The sequence below is a fragment of the Marmota monax genome, unplaced genomic scaffold, assembly GCF_021218885.2.
Source record: "Marmota monax isolate L192 unplaced genomic scaffold, Marmota_monax_Labrador192_F-V1.1 WCK01_AAM20220418_F8-fsc00038, whole genome shotgun sequence".
NCBI classification, from domain to species: Eukaryota; Metazoa; Chordata; class Mammalia; order Rodentia; family Sciuridae; genus Marmota; species Marmota monax.
The window spans coordinates 311399-334869 of NW_026692498.1; the positions used below are offsets into that span (position 1 = coordinate 311399).

At 48.0% G+C, this 23471-nt stretch overlaps 1 long non-coding RNA gene across 2 annotated transcripts in view; it reads right to left on the minus strand.

The window, feature by feature from the left end:
* LOC131424182 (uncharacterized) overlaps positions 1-15984 on the minus strand; it is a 30699-nt gene extending 14715 nt beyond the window's left edge. Inside the window, exon 1 of one of the 2 annotated variants that reach the window (XR_009226816.1) lies at positions 15902-15984. This is a non-coding gene — a long non-coding RNA (uncharacterized LOC131424182). Of the gene's footprint in view, positions 1-6393; positions 6609-15901 lie in introns of those variants that run through there. The other variant, XR_009226815.1, reaches the window with a different exon arrangement.
* Between the last annotated feature and the right edge of the window lie 7487 nt (positions 15985-23471).

Sequence of the window (23471 nt, forward strand, 5' to 3'; positions counted from 1 at the left end):
ACAAAATTTAATTCCACAGCTTTCTATGTTGCAGCCCTAAATTTAAGTTAGTTCTGAGTTAAATAACCTGACTTTTCTCTATAGTTGTGTTACTAAATAATGTTCTATTGATGAGAGATATCAAACATGCTTCTTTATATTTTACTCTTAATTTTGGAGGTTATGAGGATGCATTTGCTCACCACAGGAACAAAGCCGGCAATGTTCCTGTGATGACCAAAAAATCCTTATTCTCATTCCTAACTATAAAAAATAAATATGTATATTCAACAAGGATTTTATTTCAGTTACATCAAGTGATGTCACATAGAAGAGTGCACTCCTAGTTAAAAATAAATTAAAATGGATCCAAATATTTTAAGACCACGTGGTTACATAAAATTAATACAATTATAAGTTATGTTCTTATTCTTAATATATATATTTTTAAGATATTTAGATAACCTATATTTGTTAATCTATAAAATAATTAGCACATGCCTAATTGATTAGTTAATATATATTTGCCTAATTGTTTTTCTTCAACAGAAAACCCATAATTTATGTTTTATATTTACATTTATCAGATACTCTGCCTTTTCAGTTACAGATATTTGAGATAAATGTGTTTACTATAAATTTGCTTTTAAGTGAAAATACAATCTTCAAGTAGTTTCTAATTCTCAAAGTTACTGTTCAAACTCATAAGATGATAAATAATTATAATTATGTCTACAAAATATCTAAGGATTTTAACTATATTTTCATTGATATTTCTTATCAAAGTACAATAATTTGTTTATAGATTCTAAGGTTTTCAGAAATTGTTCCAAATATAACAAAAAAAATTTCTAAAATAAAAGGATGCTTCAACAAAGAAAAAGCACACATGGATCCTAAAAAGAAGAAAGAAATCATCTTTGGGTAAAACAAGGTCTTTATATTCATATTTCAATGATAAAAGTATTTTCCTAAGTTTTACTTAGGGTTTTTTTATATTGTTATCTAAACAAATGATGTAAAAAGTTTGATTAAAAAAATAGATTTATATATACTAAACTGACTATAATTAATTTAAGGGTATTTCAGGCTATTTTTCCTAGTTTAACTATACTAATGTGAGCTAAGATTTTGTCCATATTTTGACATGATAAGCACCTATTAAAATGTAAGTTTATTTCTTTAAAGAAAGATCTTTATTGCCTAATAATTCTTACTGTTTAAGACAAAGATTAATTTTGGTAAATAAATTCACATTGTTGATTAAACATTTAAGTATATTGAACTACTAACTTAAATCCGATTTTAACAATTGTCCTTAGAGACTAAAATTAATTGATTCTAAGACACTGAGATACTAATTTTTACATATTTTGTTTGTTAGATAATCATAAAATTAAAAAAAAAACACACACAACATTTTATTAAGACTAAGTTTCTCCAAATTAAAGTTATATATTAATTTTAAACAATAAAGGTTACAAACTTAAAAAAATTCATTGATATTATATAAGTTCTCTGACTAGATCTATTGTCCATAAAAAATACAGTAAGATTTATATACTGCTCCCTACACAGGAAATAACCTTAATCATATTTTTTAAAGGCAATTAAGAGATACCTATTTAAAGGATAATATTCTAAAATATAGAGATTTTGGGATCACCTTAACCATGCATTATTTGCCCTTAATTTTCTTACCCTAGACAGTGAAGGCCATTCAGCCGAAGACAGACACTGGCATCCCTCATCCAATTCTGTTCGCCCACCTGTTATGTGGCGCGATCCCCTTACAAATAAATGGAAAGGCCCAGATCCTGTCCTCATCTGGGGACGAGGCTCAGCTTGTGTTTTGGACCAAGAGCAAGCAGCCCCAAGATGGGTACCAGAACGCCTGGTTAAATAGGTTAATGACTTACCTCAACCCAGGGACGGAGACCCTCCCCCTGAGGACAAATTTTCCTCTTTTGCAGATGCAGCCAACAATCTGTGTGAGGATCCTGCTTAAGGCACTTCTGCTGAACAGGTTTGTACATGGAGGCCTTGGCCCTCCGCCTTCCAACATCATGGAGTACCTTTTTGGTCCCCCCTGCGAATGCAGGGGAGGATCTTGGACTCAAGCTCCCACTAGTTGGACCCAGACTGCTGACTGCTTGACTAAGGTGGCTTACCTCCATGCCGAGGTTGACCATAAACTCGGAGGAGTTCATCAGCCTAAATGGGTATGTGTTAACAAGCCAAAGATTATTCCCCCCAGTACAAGTAAAGCTCTCCAAAATTGTTCTGCAACTTGTATGCATACCCAGGTGATGCATGTCTCTTGTTATGCGTCAGCCTCAATTTGTGTTAACAAGCAGGGAGAACAATTTTTTGAAGCCACCCTAACTAAACTCATGCAGCAGAGGGGACCACTATTCACTATACTCCCGTTCTCTTTGACCGGGGAGGAGAAGGCATATACACCAAGTTACAGTCAGCTGGATGCCAAGGCACTGTCGGTAAAACCTCCTGCTGGCCCATTAAGGCCCCTACAGGGGTCTCTGATGGTGGAGGACCCACTGATGCTGTCAAGCATCTTCAGATAATCAAACTTTTGAAACCCCAAATCCCTGAGCTCACATATCATCCCTTAATGCTGCCTAAATCCCAGCTCCCAGATTTAGAAACCAATACATTAGATATTTTGGAAACTACCTTCTCCTTGCTTAATAATTCCAACCCCACCCTTGCTGGTGATTGCTGGCTCTGCATGACAACAGGGGCAATCATGCCTATGGCAGTTCCTATTAATTCTATCATAGACAATGATAATACGTGCCAACTTGGATTTCCTTTTAAAGTACAGCCTATAGGCACTTTTACATCATGTCTTTTAGGCGCGATGCAGAATAATACCTATGATATTGATGTTGGAGTTACTTCCTTTGGAAATTGCTCAACAGTAAAAAATTATTCCTCACCCACCCCATCTCTTTGTCCCCCCAATGGCACAGTTTTTATATGTGGAGGAAACTCAGCCTTCCCCAGGCTTCCAGCGAATTGGACCGGTGGCTGTGTTCTTGCCTTATTACTCCCTGATATAACTATTGTCCCAGGAGATGAACCTCTACCCATTCCTAGCCTAGACACCTTAGTCAAAAGACACAGGCGGGCAATACAGGCCTTACCACTCCTTGCCAGCCTTGGAATAACAGCTGCTGTGGGCACAGGTACAGCTGGCTTAGACACGGCTATACACTCTTACCGTCGCCTATCTCAACAACTTATAGATGATGTTCAAACTCTATCAGGAACCATTAAAGATTTACAGGACCAAATAGACTCCCTGGCAGAAGTGGTCCTTCAAAACAGACGAGGCTTAGATTTGCTGACAGCTAACCAGGGAGGTATTTGCTTGGCCTTAGGGGAACGATGCTTCTTTTTTGCCAATAAATCAGGCATAGTATGGACTAAAATTAAGCAGCTTCAAGAAGATTTGGAAAAGAGATGAAGGGAACTATTTGAAAATCCCCTCTGGACTGGGCTTAATGGATTTCTACCCTACCTTCTTCCACTATTAGGCCCTTTGTTGGGTTTACTTTTAATGGTGTCCATAGGACCCTGCATTATAAACAGGCTGATACAATTTATTAAAGAACAAATTAATATTTTGGCCTCTAAGCCCATACAGGTTCACTATCATCATCTGGAGATGGAAGACCATGCTGCCAACATTTGGAAGGATGTTCTACCCTTCTCACAGGCTTATTTCTTAAGTTTACATCCCCACAGATCCCCCTTTCTTAAAAGTGTCTTTTTTACCTGAACTCAAACAAGACCAAACCAAAAAGTAAATTGTATGGTATTTACTAATTACTGGCCAGTCATCTTTTTAGGACTCTTGCTTTTCTTAGATTCTGTATTTTTTTTGATCCTATAGGCAAGTTAATGTTTTCTGATCAGTTCTATTTTTGATCAACTGTGGAGTTTTTAAACATTGCAATGGAGACTTCACCTGAAAAAAAAAAAGCTACAAGGCCTTGTGTATGTGTTACATTTGTGTTATGTGTTGTATGTCAGTATGTCTATATGTGTATATGTCCATATATCATGCAGTTATATGACAATTGGCAGATATACGAGGAGCGCTCATTAAAAAAAAAAGGATCCAAATATCTTTGATTCACGTGATTCAAATTGTTCAATTTAAATTGGGTAAACAGATAAAAGTAAAGATGTCTTTAAAATTAAGCTTATAAGTTTTTCTAGGTGTTCAAAAATAAAACCTAATAAAATGTTGATGTCTATGAAATAATTGCTTAAATTCAGAAATTTACAAGTATTATTTCAAAATGTGAACAAAAAAGAAGGTTAACAGATGGAAAAGAAAAACTAAAAGGTTCTAGATATGGATTTAATAGAGGGAAAATGGTTTCTGGATAAAAAAAAAGTCTATATGATCAAGTTAACAAAAGGGTTTAAGTAAGTGATAAAAAAAGGTCTGTGTAAATTGGTTATATGTGTAAGTTTTTGAACAAGTAATCTTAAAGAAATTAAAAATTATACAACTATGGTTAAACAACATCTGTTATTTTTCAATATTGTAATGTTATTTCTTTAAGAGTTAAACTTGGTTAATATAAAATCATCAATGTAATTATGGTGCTATTAATTCATATCTTCCAGGTATACAAGTCTGTAAGGTAGAAGCTTCAAAAGAGCATTATATCAAGCTGGTGTTCTAAAGTTGTATGGTAATTTTAGGCTTAAAAGAAAAACATGTTGGAGATTTATTTATATCATTTGTGTTCTATAACTGGACTTGTTATCAATAAGATATGTAAAGTTCCATGTTACTTTTACACTGAGATACAATTTAAATGTATTTTTAAGTTAATGAGAGCCTAATCTGTGTGAAGGTTTTATTGTAAAACACAAAAGTACTTTGCTACTTTTCTATAAAAGGTTAAAAGTTTTCAGCCTTTAATTCATGTTTTAGATGTGATATTATGTTGTGTTAGCTAATATTCATGTAAACTTGAACAACAATTTATGTAAGCTTTGTAAAATGATGTCTAAAAAGCAAAGATCAGCTTCAGAACTATAGTACTTAAGATTTACGAAGAGCCCGAGACTATGAAAGAAGTAGGCCAGATTTCAGTACATTTAAAGTTGTGTCCAAAAGTTGGTTTTTGCCAAGATTACTAGGATCTCAAACAGGGGATTATAATGTATAACCCTGCCAAAATTCGAGGTAGCTATTATATAAACTAAATATGTTTTTACCCTAGTTAATTTTAGTTTATAGTTTGCTTATAGGTGGTCTAAGGATTGCTTGTTAATATTTTGCAGAGGTACTGATTTAAGAACACACAACCTGGGTTAATTTAAGATAAGGAGTTATCATCTACAGGATAGAGAGATAGACATTAAAGCCCAGTACTTTTTATATAAGGCTGTTAAAACTTATTTGCTGGATGTTTAAGATTAAGTTCTAAAATTAAAGTTAAATTAAAAGGGCCAAGAAAACCAATATTTGGCTCTTGCCCTCAGAGTCAGTCTGAGTCAGGGAATAGGGGACTTCTCCAAAGAGCTCTGCAACTCTAGGCCACATAACCTCCTGAACAGGGAGATTAATGAGACCAGTGGAGGACAGAAAGCCAATCAGTGCATTTGCTGTGAAGAGGAGGGTCATCAGAAAAGGGAGACATCCCTGATGCTTCCGAGGGAAGCCATATGGTCAAGCAAGGCCTGGACCCATCCTAGCGCAAATGGCACTAGCAGAACTGAAAAGCTGCTGTAAGCTCCCCGAGGACTCCCAGGGAAACTCAGCTGACTGTTAACAATAGATAGAAACAAAAGTCAGTTTGACTTGCTTCATCTTAAACACTTAGCAAAGACAGTCAAAGCCAAAACACTGCTATTCCTGGGTATTTTAAATGATAATAATAGTTAAATGTAACTTCCAAGAATAAGTAAACTGGAGGCTGCAAAAGAGATTCTCAGACAGGAATGCCTGATAACCATCAAAAGGGGCTGCCAGAATAGTTTTTAGTTTAAGGCCTTTATTTCTAACCTACACAGGTAGGCTTAATGTTTGCTAGTATGGTTATCCAGCCCTAAGTAACAGAATTAAAGATTTCTCTATTAGACACAGGCCGGTAAGGTATGATCAAATATTTTATATAAGTAAGGGGGAGATGCCAGGGACTAGAAGGGAGTTCTCCTTCAAAGAATAGCCTGACAGTTACAAGAAACAGCCCCCTGGGAGACATCCTGCCTGGGAGACACCCTGCAGCCATCTATCTCCCTGAGACATCCTGCGGCCATCTGTCTTCCTGAAACATCCTGCGTTATCTCACCTTGTGCAGACATCCAGCAACTGCCGATAAGAGAGCTTCCCCATCCCCAGCATACAAATACCCCTGTGTGTACCATAAAAGTTTGCAGCTTGATCAGAACTCCTGTCTTGCTGTCATCCTTCTGTGTCTCTTGTCCCTTCATTCCTCCCCATCTAGGTTCACTGCCCACGTTGATGTGTCCTGCTGGTCGGGACAAATTATAAAGGCACCCACTATAGGTATTAGGCCAGCACTTATGAAATTCCTCAGTTTGATCTGATATGAAGCAGAGCATTGCTGCACATAGGTGAGAGGAGGTGGCTCGGTTGAAGCCAGTAACGTTAAGGGTGACTGCCAAATTGCAGCTAGTGGAAGGACAATTGCCTTGACCCATAAACTGAGAGTGGGTGGTGCCATCCTGTTGCCATGTTGATTGGATGTAGAAGCACCATCTGTGGGTTGGGATAGAAGCTTCAGAGAGATTAATGATTAGTAAAAGAAGAAGAGGGTTGGCGAGAAATCTTGAGTTTGGAGGGGCCCCAGCATGGTGGAAGTCTAGGACTGGACATTTGGACAGGTGCTTTCCTAAGGCAGGACACATGGCACCAGGGGGAGTGTCCCAAAAGCTTGGCCACCATTGAGGCAATAAGTATGACTGAGGGGATCCTGCCCAGTGAGGTTCCAACAATTGAGGCTGCAGCTGTTGAAGTAAGACTGTGTCACCTGGTTGAAGAAGGTCTGATTCAGTTCCTGGATGTGCTGGGATGGAGGACAGGGATGGCGCAGGAAGACATAGGTCTGTGGGTTCCCTTAGGAGTTTGTACAGAAGTGTGAGATCGGGCAGGTAGGACACAGGGGGAGGAGGAGTGACTGGAAAGATTTGGTTGATTAAGAAAGGGTGCCCACAGAGTAGCTCAAAGGGGCTCAGGCCTGAGGGGGCTCTAGGGACTGCCCAAATTCTGATGAGGGTCAATGGCAGGAGATTGGGCCAAGACAGCCTGAGTTCAATAGGAAGTGTAATGAGATGATTCTTGAGAATGCCATTAGCCTTCTCCACCTTACCCAAGGATCGGGGTCAGTAGGGGATGTGGAGCCTCTAGATGATGCTGAGGTCTTTGGAGACTAGTTGAACAACCTGAGAAGTGAAGGCTGACTGAATGGAGGCGGGAGTCTGAACCTGGGAATGATCTGCTCGATGAGGATGGAGGTGACAATGTCAGCAGTTTCCCTGGAGGTAGGAAAGACTTCTATCTAACTGTAAAAGAGTGCTATCCCTAAGTCACAAGCAGTTAGATCCTGTGGCAAGGCTTTCCCAAAGAGATGGTGACTGTCCCTGAAGCCTTGGGGTAGGACTGTCCATGTCAGCTGTTGAGACCTAAAGGACGCAGGGTCTTCCCATGTGAAGGCAAAGAGGTGATAAGAGTCAGGATGGAGGGGCGCTGTAAAGAAGGCAGCTTTAAGATCCAGGACAGTGAAGCAAGTGGTCAGAGAGGGGATAAGAGAAAGAAGAGTGTCAGGGCTGGGAACCGCCGGGTGGAGGGAATAACCGCCTCATTAATTAGGTGGAGATCGAGGACTAAGAAATAGGCTCCTGAGGGCTTGTGTACCGGCAATATGGGGGTGTTGAGGGGGAGTCAGTAGGGACGAGGGGTCCCTGGGAAAGTGACCAATCTATGATGGGCTTAAGTCCCTCCTTGTAGGTTTTGGAGATGGGAAATTGGGGGTGCGAAGGAAATTCAGTTTGGTGTTTCAGCTAGATATGAACTGGCTTGTGGTGGGAACTAGGACCAGCTTGGAGATGTCCCAGACCTGGGGATCGACTAGGTCAGGGGGCAATGGCACAGTAGGTACTCTCAGGTTATTAGAGAGGAAAGGATTAGAGGCAGAAGAAGATGGGTGGTAGTATTGTTGGGGTGTTGTTGGAGGGTGGCTCCTAGTAGTTGGAGAACATCTTTGCCTAGGAGAGGAATCAGACAGGATGGAATGACCAGAAAAGAGTGTGAAAGGGTGTCCAGGGCACAGGCCAGCTTAGTAGTTCAGTTTGGGGAGGAGGGTTTGCCATCAATCCCCATAACTGATGGAAGGAAACAGAGGCCCAGACAGGCAGGCAAGACAGAATAGGTAGCCCCCATGTCCACAAGGAACGTTACAGACTTACCCACTACCTGGAGTATTACCCTGGGCTCGGCACGGGTGGTGGGGGTACCTGAGTCAGCTTCTTCAGTCTTCTGTGATCCCCAATAGTTCAATAGTTCAAGAGAAGGGACTTCCTGGCTGGTCATACCCCCACATGGTGGTGCCAAGGAAGGGCCAGCCATGGAGCAGTTGCTCTTCCAATGTCCTGTCTGCTTACAGGTGGGGCATGGCCTAGAGGGGGCCATGGGTTTGGGCATCCACATTTGAAACAAGCCCCTGGCAGAGAGGAATGCTGGTCCCCTGTGAAGATTTTGCGGGAGCCGTAGGCCTCAGGGCTGCTGCCCAGGCCTTTTTCTGTACTTGAGCCTTCCTGGCTATTTTCACCAGATCTCAGATAGGGGTCTGAGGGCTCTCCTCAGCTCGTTTGAGCTTTTTTCTAATATCATGGGCCAATTGAGTAATGAAATGGGTTGCTAACACTGTAGCCCCAGAGGGAGACTCAGGACCCAGCTTAGTATATTTGGTGAGGGTTGTAAGGTGGTTGAGAAATAAGGCTCTCATCTGGATCCTGGGTGATTTCTCTCAGCTTATCAAAGTCAACCATCTTATTAGAAACCGCCTGCATGTCTGCTATTAGATATCGGACCCTGTGAGCACAGTGACTGCAACCTTGTTGGTCATCTTGATAGTCCCAGTTGGGTTCAGTAAGGGGAACAGCTGCTTCACCTGTGGGGAGAGTCATATCTGTTAAACGAATTTGATCAGCATGATCTCGTGCAGAATTCTGGATGCAGGCTCGCTCATGGGGGGGTAAGGGTGGAGGACAGAGTGACATGGACATCATGCCAGGTATCAGAATTCTTTAATGTAAGTAGAAGAGTCAGCAGAGAAAGACCCAAGGCACTTTCCAATCTGGGAAAGATCTTGGAGTGAGAATGGGATGTATACTCGGAGGATCCCTTCAGCACCAGCCACTCCCCTGAGAGGACAAAGGAGCTTTGGGTTACCTGGTAAGAGGGTCTGGTAGGACCAGGTGTGGGCACTGACAGGAGAAGAGAGGAGGGAGTGGCGGAGGGAAGGGCTTATCAGTAGAAGAGGTGGGCAGGGGTCCTGGCTGCAGGAGAGGAGGGAGTTGTGGGGAGCAGGGGAGGAGGAGGGGGAGAGGGATGGGGGGAGGGTCCTGGAGTGGGGGAGGAGGGGGGAGGGGGGTGCAGGTGTGGGGGGAGGAGGAAGGATGGGCCTGGGTAGGGAGAGGGAAGATGGGAAGGTGGGGCTGAGAGAAGCTCAGGTGGGACTGAGCATGAGGAAGAAAGAGTAGAACAATGGGAAAGCGGTTCCCGGGCAGGAGGACTTCAGCCGAGGATCAGCTAGAACAAAGGGGAGGACAGCAGTGGATCACAAAAAGCCTGAGCATTTCTGCCACCTCCCTATCCGGAGACAGAAGTTGTCCAGGCCCAGTGGAGTAAAAGGCCAGGAGGTCACAGCGGAGGTCTGGGCTGAGTCCTAACTTGGCAAAATTTGAATATAAACACCCAAAGGAGAACCCGGTGTTTCCCATGAACTTCTGGCACCCTCAGGGGTGGGTGGGAGCAGAAAAAGGCGTCCCAGATTCTGATCGTATTCACCAGAGGAACAGGAATGGATAAGGGCTGGGTGGAGGCTGAGGTGTCCCTGCAACCCTCTGGGGGCCCAAACGGATGGGAATGGCTCACACAAGAACTGGGCCGTCTCCACAGTTCCTGGGGCCTTGAACGGACCGGGTGGGAGTCTATGGCACGTGTGTGACTTATACATAGACTCCCGCGGACAGAGAGGGGCGGCAAGGTCAGGGGAGACTACGGAATCTACCCCACTCTTGTCAGCCCGGATGAAGAGAGGAAAAGAAGGAGCAGATGAGGAGTCTCCCAGTTCATCTGAAGGGGGTGGGGGGCACATTTCAGTCCCTTACTGGGTAGCCCTAAAATCCCTCCCGGGTTTTGGCACCAGATGTAAGGTCAGGCAGCGGCAGCAACCAAAAGGAGGCAGATTTTAAAAGGATGCTGAACAAGGCTTTATTGAGATTTCGCTCCCAGACCAACAGAGCGGCTAAGACAAGGGTCTGCAGAGAAATCGCGTGGGGCTGGACCAGACTAGAATTTTTTATTGGGCTTAGGGCAGGAAGGCAGGGCTTGGGAAAGGAAAGGGGGGTTTTAGAGTCCCTTGTCCTACTGGGGTTGGTTGGAGTTAGCTGGCTGAGATCCAGGATTGGCCAGGAGACCCCGCCGGCTGTCAGGCGGTTCCATCAGTGCTGACTGGTGGCTCTTTTTGAGCGCCGGCTGCTTGGTGCTTTGTTCCTAAGTCACCTTTATCGACCTGACACCAACCATGTTGTTTACCTCAACTTCATCCTGTTTACCTCAAGAAGCTTTTCACACTGAAAACTTTCATGCCCATACCTATAAATAAACAGGAGGTTTTTGTTCCCTTTGTTAAATCCAAACTGGATCAACCCACCACGCCCTGCTTTTCACTTATTTCTGTGTCTTTTTTCTCATACCTTTAATATTTCTAATCTGACTCACCACCCTAGTTTGGGAAAAATGAGTAAATGCCACGCGGGTTGTGATAGGATTCTCCTGTGACAGGATCCTCCTGCCTCAGGCTCTGGAGATTCTGTTTTTTGCACCTTTGGGTCCTGAGAAGTAGAACCTTGGTGCCACTTGAATTTGTATTTCTGTAATGATGAGTGATCTAGACATTCTCCACACATTTGGGAGCATCTTCATTTCACAGACTGTCAATTGCAATTAGAGGAGAGAAGGACATTTCCAGCACATGAAATGAGGGGCGTTTGAACAGATGGGAATTCATATCACCCCATCATCGTGAAGGACTCCGAGGCTGCTTTTGCTGAAGCACTGGTCTTCACAGGCTTGGAGGTGCCCTGGGGATCTGTTCGCATGCCTATTCATATTCTCTTCATTTTTTTTCAACTTCTGGTCCTTTGTCCCTCGGTTTTTAAGATTTGATAATTTGTAACAATCGAAATCAAAGTGGTGGATGGGGTGCTGCTCAGTGATAGAGCATGTTCCTAGTGTGTTCAAGGTCCTAGGTTCAATATCCAGCACTGTGAAAAACAGAAAGTCCAATGGTCCATTTTCAGAATACAGTATTTATCTTAATTGAGATGTAAGATCCAACTGTAGTCTTTTAAATTATGACCTTCCCTTTGCCTGCTCCAATTTTAAAATTAGCTAATGATGTAGATTTTGATCCCACTCCTAAGAGGGAGCATGCTTTGGAATAAAAGCAGGTGGAAATCAATGTTTGACTTCTCACACTGATATAGGGTCCCATATGTCACCTAGGGATCATGGCAACTCCTTCCTTAGAGGACGTGCATCCAGCTGCCTCTGTACAACAGCCTTGGGGGCCAGGTTGCGTCTGGGCTGTTCTTTTTGTGCTAACATCTACACCTGTAATCGTTCCGTGGATCTGTGTTCCATTCTTCAACTCAGTGGTTAATTTCATGACTCAGTTTCATCAAAAATCTCATGCACTTCATCCTAGCGGCACTGTTACCCTTTTGGTCCAATAGTGCACAATATCAGACAACCCAAGACCCACCAACTAAGAGTTGATTTGCCGGAAACGCCTACCCCAGAGGCTCCAGATGTCCCCTTTTGTTTTTTTGAGACAGTGTTGGATATGGAAAATGACAAACTCCAAAATAGCATGTCCCAGGGAGAGGAAATTAGGGAGAATGCCATACATTGATCCTTTCCCAATACATTTTTTTCCCAGTGACAAACAGGCCCCAGGGTGGAGATAACCATCCATCAAGTCTGAAATGGCAGTCTCTGGGAAGAGGCCAAAGCATTGATCCTTCCTTAAACAAATCCTTTCCAGATACCAACCATGGACCCCAGACTCTCCATCTGGCCCAGTAAGATAAATACCAGATACTGATGTTGACCTCAGATCCCTCCTATTTTGCAGAATAAAGACCCCAAATTCCTGAGTGTCCAAACTGACATGCTCATTAATTAAGTCACCTCTCAATATAACCTGTATGAGCCCAGACTTCTCCTTTGGCCAGTGGCTCATTTTCCACCAGGAGAGTGGGTCCATCAGAAGTGTAATTCCATTCCTGATCGGTGAAGTTGGCACCCAGCCCTGTCCTTTTGTGCTAACAGCATCACACTAAGTTGCTAAGGCAGGCTTTGAACTTGCAATCCTCTTGCCTCGGCCTCCTGAGTCACTGAGATGACAGGCACATTATGGATTTCTTAAAATACATCTCCTTTGCTTTATTTAATACAAAAATACACTGTGTAGGTTTGCAGTGCACTGTCAGCTTTAATCAAAAGAAGAAAATTTTCATAGATGATCAAATTTACAGTGATTCTAAGATGTAGATTTCTCAGAAATCTAATTTGAAAATATATCATGCAAGGAATTCCCATAAAGAGTGCCCCCAGTCAGTGCTAGGAAAGCTTGTGGCCCAGGCAGCCCCCAGGAAAGACTCCACAGAGCGTGCCTAGGAAGGCTGTAGAGGGCAGCTGGCCCCCTCTCCAGCCTCTAAGTGAGGATCACAGCAGTGAGACCTGGTTGTGAAGTAGGAGAATGTGCTCATGAACCAGAGGAAGACACCCCTGTGCAGGGCGAGCACCCTACCCGACACTGCCCAGCTTGTGGGCGCAGGGCGGTCCTCCATCGCCCCCACCCCCCGGAGGAGCCTGTGAGTGGTAAAATGTGCAGACCCTCTCAGCCAAGTCCTGCCCCTGGCTGTTTTTAGCATCAGTAAACAGTGCACTTGGGCGCTTGCACCCCTGGGATTGAACGCAGTGAGTTTATAGAAACTTCAAGATTTTAGATTTCTCAGAAATTTGGGAGTAACCAGCCTGGAGGAAAAACAGGAATGAAAATTAAATCTGATCATGCGTGTTGGCACCAGTGCCTCTGCCTTGCAGGGCTACAGAGCTAGCCCTGGAGAATCCAGGAAGCCGTGAGTCACAGCAGCTGGGTGCTGTCATGAGGAGTGGCCACAGATGCTTGCTTTTCCATGTTTGGAATATGTCCCCTCCCAGTCCCCATTGGACTTAACTTATGAACCAAGTTCCACTTCTTCGAGGTTTGTCTTACTGAGGGGAAAGGGTTCTTACACTAAACTTCTTCCTAGCCTACTGGGTATTAGGAAAGGTCTCATGTTCATATTTAGGCATTCTGAATTGCTGCTATCTCAGTATACAATGGAGTTAATGAATGGGCTCTTTTGTGGTACCCCAGGCCCCAGGTGGGGCTGCAGTTTGTGTGGGAGGAAACTTGTGGAAGAATGCCCACTCTGATGGCCCCATGGGGGCTGGCCTGAGGCTTAGCAGCAGGTCTCACTGTGAAGTGAACAGGAGTCTGGGCCTGGAGTAGGGAGCCACATGCTATCCTGCAGAAGTCTGGTGGCTCTGTGTGCCTGTGTTTGGAGGGACAGATCCCTCCACTCCTTTGGCTCCTCAGTGGCTCTTCGTTGGGTGAGGAACCAAATCAACTTTGCTCTTGTTTAACAAGAGAAGCATAAAAGCTGTATTAAATGTGCAATGTACATGGGGCTTTCACCAGAGAGGGAAGTTTGAAGAGATGACCCAAGCAAGAGGCTTAGATGCTTTAGACAAATAACAACTGTGTAAAGAAAGACAAGACAAATTCATCTCTGGACTAGGGTGGTACATTCTAGGTGTGTGGCCAAGTGCTGTATGTGGCTAGTGAAAGAGTACTCCCCGAGTTTTATTCAGGTTCTAGTTTAATTCATTCAGGTTCCCTGCAGCCCAGACACCAATCTCAAGACACTCTTTATGGCATGCTGCCTGCAAGGAAGTGGCCCTTTTGGAGGTTAAAGTCCTCCTAAGACTTCAGCCCAAATAACCAACAACCCATTCTATTTTTGTTCTTTTTTGTACCGGAATCTAACACAGGGCACTTTACCACTGAGCCACATCCCAGCCCTTTTTATGGTGAGACAATGTCTCACTAAGCGGCCGAGGGCCCAAGTTGCTGAGGCCGGCATCAAACTTGCCCTCTTCCTGCATCTCAACCCTCCTACCTCAGCCTCCCAGGTGGCTGGGACTACGGGCTGGAGCCACCAGACCACTATCTCCTAATACCTTGTTTGAGCAAATGCCTTCCTTCTTCAAGGTGACAGGCCCACACTACTCACAAGCTAAGAAATGATCCTGCCAGTCCCCTGGGTCACAGGCAAGGAGCAGTAGTAGCCCAGGGTGCTACCTCCTGAGTTTCAGTTCCTGCAGGGGTCTGGACTGCAAGACGCCTGCCCACTCATGGGCTGTCACAGGACAGCAGACCTGGGTTGTCTTCTGCCGCAGGGCCTTTGCCCTGAAGGAACCACAAGTTTCTCCCTAAAATATTGGGGAGAAGCCTCTGCTGAGCTGAGAAGCCTCTGCAGGACAGCGACTCGCTCGTCCAAGGCCACACTGAACCAAACTGGGACCCGCAGGCCCAGGGAATGCGGAACAAGGCCACCACCTTAACCTTTCCCGCCCCTGGCGAGGCTTCTAGCTCCTCTGTCCTTCCCCTCACTGTCTTTATTCAGGACACAGATCCAGCCACCGTTCTGGGAGTGGGTAACTCTGCTGCTCTCCCGAAGGGCACTTTTATCAAGGGGGTTCGACCCCACCCAAAAAGGAAAAAAACGGGGTTCCCTCCCCCGGGCCGCCCCGCCGGCCCCCCTCTGTTCCGCCTCCCGCGGCTCCCTCCCTCCAGCTCCCTTTAGCCCCTCCCCAGCTTCCCGAACCCACCCCCCCAGCCTTCCCCGAGCAGACGTCACTTCAGGGAAGCGGGTCGCCCGAGGTGGAGGTGTGGAAGAGGAACGCGGCCAGCGCGCCCGCCACTACCCACGCCCCCTCGGCTCCGCACTGCCCGCCCCCTGTCCAGTCGGCACCGCCCAGCCCGCCCCTGCCCCATGGGTCCCCCCTCCCGCGCCCCCTCGGCTCCGCTGCCCCCGGCCCCGCCCCGCACCGCCCGCCCCCTGTCCATCGGCCCCCCATCCCGCCCGGTCCACACCGCCCGCCCCCTGCCCATCGGCCCCCCCTCCCGCGCCCCCTCGGCTCCGCCTGCCCCCGGCACCGCCCAGCCCGCCCCCTGTCCAGTCGGCATCGCCCAGCCCGCCCGGTCCACACCGCCCGCCCCCTGTCCACACCGCCCGCCCCCTGTCCACACCGCCCGCCCCCTGTCCACACCGCCCGCCCCCTGCCCCGTCGGGCCCCCCCCTCCCGGCCCCCTCGGCTCCGCCTGCCCCCGGCCCCGCCCCGCCCGGCCCGTCCGCACTGCCCGCCCCCACCCCGTCGGCACCCCCCCTCCCGCCTGGCCACCCCACTCCGCCGGGCTCGACCCCTCCTTTCCCCGCTTCTGCGCCGCCCCCGCCCTTCAATCCACGTGCGGTCCGGTCCCCACCACCCTTTCCTGCGGCCCGGGTGCACCTGGGGACTCCGGGCTCACCAGCCCCTCCGGATACTGCGCGGCCTTCGAGGTCGCCCACCAGATGTCGATCCTGATCCCGGGGCGCCATGCGTGGACCCTTCGGGCTCAAGCGGGCCTGCGGCGCCACCTAACGGCCCTTGGGCAAAATGCGACCGTGGCGCCGGAGGGGCTTCAGCAGCCAGAGCTGAGGTGTGAGAACCCACAGGACCCTGGGGCGCAGCACCCACTTCACCACGGTGTCAGCTCGAATCTCTGTGCGTCCGTGGGCCGACCAGAGACGCAATTTAGTTGGGAAAGTCGCTGGGCCTACGTCAACCTGCCATTATTCACCCAAAGCTGAGGTGGGGGAGGGGTCTACCCTGCTGGCCTAGCGTCAGGGAGCTGGGTGCAGAGGGGCATTTTGGACAGCTGTCCCTGAGCCCACCCACCCCCAGGAATAGACATTCGCCTTCCCAAGAGTTTACTCAGGAAGAAAAAGGCAAGTCCCATCCTGGTGGAGCTCACAGGGCAGCAGAGGCGACAGTGAGCGGTGATTTCCCAGCTCGGAAGGCCAGGACGCAGAAGGCCTGTGGTGGTGGGGAGAAGGGGGCCTAGTGACCTCCAGGGAAGTGTTGGGTGAGAGCCAAAAGGGAAAGACCCCAAGGCAGACCCAGGAGAGCAGTCAAGGCTAGAGGAGACAGCAGTGGAAAGGCCCTGGGACAGGGCGGGGCCATTGCAGGGAAGTGGTTGGAGGGTACAAGCGGACAGGGACCATGGGGGCTAAGGGTACTGGCCTCTGGACAGTGGCCTGGCCTGAATATGCGGACTTGGCAGTGGATGAATGTATCTGCCTTCCCGTGCTGAGGGCCACCCAGCTAGAAATACCTGCAACTTCCTAGAGAGAGTGTGCCAGTCCCTACTTCCACTCCTCTACAGCAGATGGCCAGACGCAGACCACAGCGCCAAGTCCCGCCCTGTGGGCCCATATGGAGGTCATGCACACCGTGGGTGGTGTCACAGATGAGGATCGCATTGCAGGGACTCTGGCTTCTTCTCTGAAGGGCCTGAGTGATATTAACTCAAACGTAGCCAGAAGGACCCTGACTCAGCCAGGGGAGGCCCAGGATATCTGCTGTCCATCATGATACCCAGCACAATGCCAACCTGGGGCTGGGCTGTCCCACCGACCTGTTGGGTGGGGTCCTGACCTGTGTTCCTCCAGGGAGCACACCTCACACACAACACTGTTGTCCTGGGGAGCCAACAACAGACACCAATAATCACAGGTGATGGTGGCCAACATACAGCCCCCAACTCCAGTGAGCGGGTGAAGGCCCAGCCACCCCGCAGGCAAGCCCCAGACTGGAGGGAGCACAGCTGCAGAGAGTATGGCCTTCAGCTTTCCTAGCCCCTCAATCAACGTTTGTAGCCTGGATCTCCATGCAGGAGATCTTGGGCATCACTCAAAAAACATGTCCCAAGAAAGTTGAAAATACTTGGAACTAAATGAAAACGAAAACCCAACTTGCCAAAATTCATGGGATGTAGTGAAACCTGAGTGTGGAGGGAAATCTACAGCATCTACTGGTGCCAAAGAGCAAAACCTACAACCCTTTACCTGGACCTCCGCCCGGGACCAAGAGAGTAGCACAATATACACCTAAAGTAAGTGGAAGGAAAGGAAGAACACTGGATTGAGCTGAATTTGGAAAAAACGAGAACAGTAAATTAACAGGGGAAAAAATGAAACCCAAAGCTGTTCTTTGAAAAAATATTCAAAAAATTGTGAATCTCTAGCCAGGCTTCTCACAAGTAAGAAGAGAAAATGAAAATTACTACAGTGAGAAGTAAAAGGCCGTCAGTGCTCACCCCAGGGACTGAGTACTGGGCACAATTCCATGCCTGCAAATGTGATAACTTACACATCTATCGAATTCACACAAAGAGAAACGGGTAAACTGAACAGACCTTATCTACTAAATACACTGAAACAATGATTAGTGATCTCCCAAACAAGAAAACAGCCAGGTCAAATAGTTTCACTGATGATTTTCTTTTATTTTCCTTTTGTATTGTGTTGTGATGGAACCTAGTCCTTCACTGGAATTCTACCAAACATTTAAGAGAGAAAATTTAGCAGTTATCTTTCATTTCTTCCAGAAAGTAGTGGAAGGGGGCACTTCCCAAATTGTTCTCCTAAAACCAAGAATAGACAAAGCCACAAGAAGCATGGAAAGCCACAGGCCAACATCCCTCCTCGGCACCCAGTTTCAGTGAAGCAAATCTGATGGAACTGTGTATAAACGAATTCGACACCCCAACCAGGAGGGGCTCATTCCAGGTGTGAGGTCATTCGGCCTTTGAAACCTGCTAACGTAGACCATCTCTTCCACAGCCAAGGAAGAGAAACATGAGCTTACAAGTTGGGGCAATACTTGGCAAAATCCAACACCCACTCATGACTGAAACAAAGACTAGGAACACCCCAAAATGCTCGCTGACATCAGACTCAACAAAGAGAGATGGGGACCCCCTAAGGTCCAGAGAGGCGAGGGCACCCTCTCACCACTTACTCACCGTTACACCCTGCACGTGCAAAGACATTCATCTCCTCACTGCCCTGGAAGCTGGAAGTCCTGGGTCAGGGGCCTGCATGGCCAGGTCTTGGTGAGCAAACTTCTGGCCGGCAGGTGGCCTCTGCTTCGCTATCCTAATAGCCTGGCCTTCCCCCAGTGCGTGTGGGGAGGGCGCTGAGCTCCCTTGCCAGGGCACAGACCCATCAGGGCAGGCCCCACCCCCATGGCCTCACCTCAGCTAATGACTCCCCACTGCCGTGGCACTGAGGGTGAGGACTCCAACCTACAAACTGGGGTGGGGAAGCAGATGTTGTGTTGCCCTGGGCCGTCTCCAGTCTGAACAAGTGCCCCTCAGATGAGGGCAAGGACCTAGTCACAGGGCCAGAATGTCACTGTACATCTTCCTCCCAGCCCTCCTGGAAGGCCCCAAGCACCACTCACAGGGAGCCGTGAATAGAGAAGGGGAAGTACAGATGCAGACAGTGGCTGACCCTGGAGACCTGAATTGTTGGACAGGGCCTGCCAGTTGGACAGGGGCTTGTGGTGGTCAGGTAGACTATGGGGCTTTAGCTCTGGCCCGCCTCTCAGTGTCTATGGCCCCTGAGCCCATCCTGTGGCTATTCCCATTTCAGAACAGAGAGAGCGTGGACAGTGCTGTAGCAGATCCACATGGCCCCTGGTGCCCCGCCAGCACCCTGAGAGGTGGAGGCTTTTTCTCCAGCCCAGTTAGAAACGCCAAGGAACCCTAACTGCAACCTGTTGCCCTGACTCCCAGGCACACCAGCCCAGCATTTCATTTGGCTCACAGGGATCCGTCACCTGTCCCTTCCACAGCACACGTCATCTTCTACGGTGGTGACATCATGTTGTTTGGATCTGATGGGTAAAGAGCAGCAACCACCCTTGACACTTTAGTAGGACATATATGTGGTGAAGAGTGGGAGGTAAATTCCACAACAGCCTGGGATCTCCCACCTCCAGAATCCGGGCCCAGCAGGCAGTGTGCCTCGACAGTCCTTCCCGGATGGAAGCAGGTGGCTGCACCCAGGCCTCTGGGTGTTGAAGACCAGCAGGAGCCAGTCTGGCCCTTATCTGGGACGGAGTTTTACCTGCCTCACTTGGAAATGCTGCTGCAACCCCATAACTTAATAACCCAAAGCAAGAGAAGGTTCTGGGTCAGGATCAGGCGTGGCACAGGCCCACCCATGTCCAAGAAGCCTTGGCCTCCCTTCAGGTGAGTCACCGACAGACTCAACAGGCACGGCACGGCTGGAAGGTGATGACTCTGCCAGACCCTGAGGCTGAACACCCATCCTGGGCCACCATCATAAGAGCCTAGCCACCAAGCCACAGGGCTAGTATGAGAGGCAGCACCCCACAGTGATCAGCTCAGGCAGGTCCTGGAGCCCCAGGTGAGGGACTGGAGGATGTGGGTCATGAACAAGCTCTCCTATCACAGTGCTCCAGCCCTCTGAAGCCACGCACACCAATGGCTTCATGGGCAGCCAGAGAAGACTCATCCTGAGGGCTGGGGCTGGGGCTGGGGCTCTGTAGAGCACTTGCCCAGCACGTGTGAGGCTCTGGGTTTGATCCTCAGCACCACATAAAGATAAATAAAATAAAAAATAATAAAATAAATAAAATACAAATAGAAATTTTATATAAATAAAATAAAAAAGGTATTGTGTCCATCTACAACTAAAAGAAGAAAAAGAAAACTCATCCTGAGCACAGACAGTTCTGCATGGCATCCACCCAGAAGTGGATGGCTGCAGCAGGACAGCCCCACTGTGTGGGGGAGGGTGAGGATAGGTAGAGCCCAAATCTCTGGAGAGGGCAGGACAGTGTACAGTGTGCCTGGTTGTGCCTTCTGCCTGGAAGGGAGACGGGGAGAGGCATAGATCTCTGCTGGCTGATAGGCAGGACTGACCTCGGCATGGTATATAAAATCAGTGACAAGGCCTGGGGCCCCCAGTCTGGTACACACAGAAACATCCCTGAATGTGCAGAGTGCAAAGCATGTGCGTGACCAAAGAGCCACTTCAGAAGGGATCTTGATAACTGGGGGGTAGAGAGGGGGCAGGATGGTCTCCTTCCCAGGGCCACCTCCTTAGTCAAGGTTGGGCAGTAGGAATGGAGGCCAGGGGTGGCCTCGCTACCTGCACTCGCTGGGCACCTGGGCTGATGGCAGAGATGCCCAGGCCCCTCCTGCACCCTGCAAGTCTCAGGCAGGCATTTGAGCCAAGGATGCACCTTCCTGCCTGCTTCACTTCTGCCAAAACTACCATGGAGGGACATACAGAGTGCTCACCCACACCACGGTGCTCCAAACAGCAGTCTGTCTCCAGGCTCGTGGCCTCTCGGGTTCCCACAGAATGGTGGACCCCCTCTGCAGGTTTACTGCAGACCCCAGCTGAGTGGCAATCCATTCATTTCCTCACTGCCCTGGGGTGGCAGGTGCCCCTTGGCAGTGTCCAATCCAGGGCTTCCCCCAGGCAGGATTCTTGGGTCTGGGTCCGGGTCCAGGTATCATGGAGTAGAAATGGCAATGTTTTCTCAACTGTCATTATCCCTTGAGATTTGCTGATGACATTTTTGCTTCCTGTCCCTGTGACTTTTGGATTCTGCTGATCTGGAGGCCTTAGGTATCCAAGGGACCAACTCATCCTGGTTTTTCCACGACTTTTCTGGGTTTAAGTGAAAGTTCCAGTCCTGGAAATCCCTGCAGTCCTGGGCAAGACCTGGCCACCTGGCTATCACACCTGAGGTTTGACAGAGGGTCCCTCTACTGGCCAGGGTGCTTGGTCCAATGGAGGGGAACCCCAGACTTTATCCCAGATGGGATAAGGAGGTACATGGAAGGCAGGAGGTTCCTCAAGGATGTGTCTTGGCACGCCTTCTTCCCACAGGAAGGGACTACAGGCAAAACTGCTAACAGCAAAGGCCCTGCAGCAATGAGGGCTTGGGTCACCCCACAAGCAGAGAGCCAGATGCTTGCTGCAGGCGAGGGAGCGCCCTGCCCCTTACCCCTGTGAGCTGTGTGCACTTGTACTGACCAGTTCTTTTTCTTCCTCTTCCCCTCTTCATTCCCCTATCACCTAACAAAAATATTAACACTGGTTAACATTGTATCTCCATGTTTGAGCTGTTTGACTCTCAAACACTCTCAAGAAGTGCCATTCAACCTGAATATCTGAATATCAAAGGTAAATAGAAACCCGGGCTCAGCCCCCTCTGGAGAGGCAGCCTGTTGGTTGAGAGAGTTGTGTATTAAGCAGAGGCATGAATGTGCTGTTGTTGTTATTTGGAAGTTGAATGTGGTTTTCAACAGCCATGTGCATGCATGCTGATTTTTCAGGAGGGGCTGCTGCAGGTGGTTCTTATGAAAAGCTACTTAGGCTGGGCCCCTTCCCTCTGTGGTCGGGGCTGGACAGACCATTAATCTCCAAAAGGCTGTCCCAGCCAGATGTGATGGCAGGTGGAACAAGTGTGCTGGGCCAAAGTCCCACCTTGTTCTCCCAGTGCTCTGCCCCTGGCCCTTCATCCCACCCGCTAGTTTCCAGATATACAGAGTAAATTCCCTGGCTGGGGTCCTTCAAAGGCAATGGGGTTCCAAAAAATTCTCTTTCAGCACCCACTTTCCAATGTTTGCTTTCTAAAGATTCCATTAGTGGCCCTCAAAGAGTGACCATGCTAGCTGGAGTAAGCCCTCTCCACTCTATGCCATCTGTCTGTTGCTGCCTAGAAAAACTTAAATTCCATGAAAGGAGGGACCCCCTCAGACACAGTGGCACACACCGGTAATCGTGACTCGGGAGGCTACAGTAGGAGGATGGCAAGGTCAAAGACAGCCTCAGCAACTTGGCAGGACCCTCAGCAACTTAGCAAGATCCTGTCTCAAAACAAAAAATTAAAAGGGCTGGGCACGGTGGCACACAACCTATAATCCCAGCAGCTCAGGAGGCTGAGGCAGGAGGATCGTGAGTTCAAAACCAGCCTCGGCAAAAAGCAAGGCACTAATCAACTCAGTGAGACCTTGTCTCTAAATAAAATACAAAAAAAAATGTTGGGGATATGGCTCAGTGGTAGAGCATCTCCAGGTTTAATCCCCAGTATGAAGAAGGAGGAGAAGATAGAATGTTAGGAAGAAGGAATCTTATCTGCCTTGTTCACTACTGTGCCCTTATGGTATCTGGTTCCTAAAAATACTAGGTAATCTCTCTTGGCTGAATTTTATATCAGGAAAAAAAACATTAAGTGTATTCAGGGCAACATGTGAAATGTAAGAAGAGTGACATATAGAACACTGTAATTAAAATAATATTTAAAATACAATTTGATATGCAGACAACATGAACGTGAAAAGTAGACAATTGACAGGAAGGAAAGGTTTTGAAAAGATACAACTTGCAAGACAGAGGACAAAAATGACACAAACAGCAGACGGTAACCAACTTGAATTTTGAGGGATGGTGGGGCAGTTTTAGAACAAGAAGGCAACCTCTTGAACACTCTTCCCAGCCCTGGGTGGGATCATGTCTCCGGCTGGGAATGGGAACAACAAGAAGGGGATAAGAAAGACAACAGAGCACCATCCACACGGGGGTCCTCCCCGCAAAGTTCCCAAGTCAGAATGAGGGCTGAGCTAAGCAACCCTCCTGCAGGTAAGACCTCAGCATCCTCAACCCACCCTCAAGAGAGGTCGGCCCCTTAGCCCATCCCCTGTGCCAGTAGGCCTCTAACTGCCTCCCTCTGCTGCCCCCAAACACCAGCTGCCAGGCAGGGCCCTTGCCCTCCAGGGGGAGGCCGGTGCTTTGGGGACCCTTCACGGCCTGACCTGCACCAAGCACCGCAGACAGCCCAACTCCTCATCCCTCCACCCCACGTGTCCTCCAGTTCCTCACTTCCCCCTCTCTTCTCCATTTTATCTGAGCCCCATTCTTTCTGGTCTCACTGTGTCCAGGTTTCCCCCAAACTCCCAGACCAGGCTTCCGCATCTCCGGCCGCCAGGCAC